Below are 241 nucleotides of genomic sequence, written 5' to 3'. Positions count from 1 at the left end.
TATTCCATGCATCAAGGACCACCAGTGTAAAGGTGCATACACTGGATGTTTGAGGATCAGAAAGAAGTCCAGTTTGACTGAATCTCAAAGTGCAAAGAAGCATAAAATACGGTAAGGCTGAAAGGATAGATTGAGGTGAGATTGCAAAGGGTTTTGCAACACAGAGAAATTCGTATATGATTCTAGAAGCCCCTGAAGTTGATTGAGTAGGGGTGTGATATGATCAAATATATATTTCAGG

General features: G+C 39.4%; 1 protein-coding gene across 7 annotated transcripts in view; it reads left to right on the top strand.

Annotated features, from left to right (window-relative positions):
* MTA1 (metastasis associated 1) overlaps positions 1-241 on the top strand; it is a 219,929-nt gene that overhangs the window by 131,691 nt on the left and 87,997 nt on the right. The window lies entirely within an intron of this gene.

Source organism: Vombatus ursinus, unplaced genomic scaffold (genome assembly GCF_900497805.2).
Source record: "Vombatus ursinus unplaced genomic scaffold, bare-nosed wombat genome assembly UNPS02014890.1, whole genome shotgun sequence".
Classification (NCBI taxonomy): domain Eukaryota; kingdom Metazoa; phylum Chordata; class Mammalia; order Diprotodontia; family Vombatidae; genus Vombatus; species Vombatus ursinus.
This window is presented reverse-complemented; position numbering and strand designations above follow the sequence as displayed.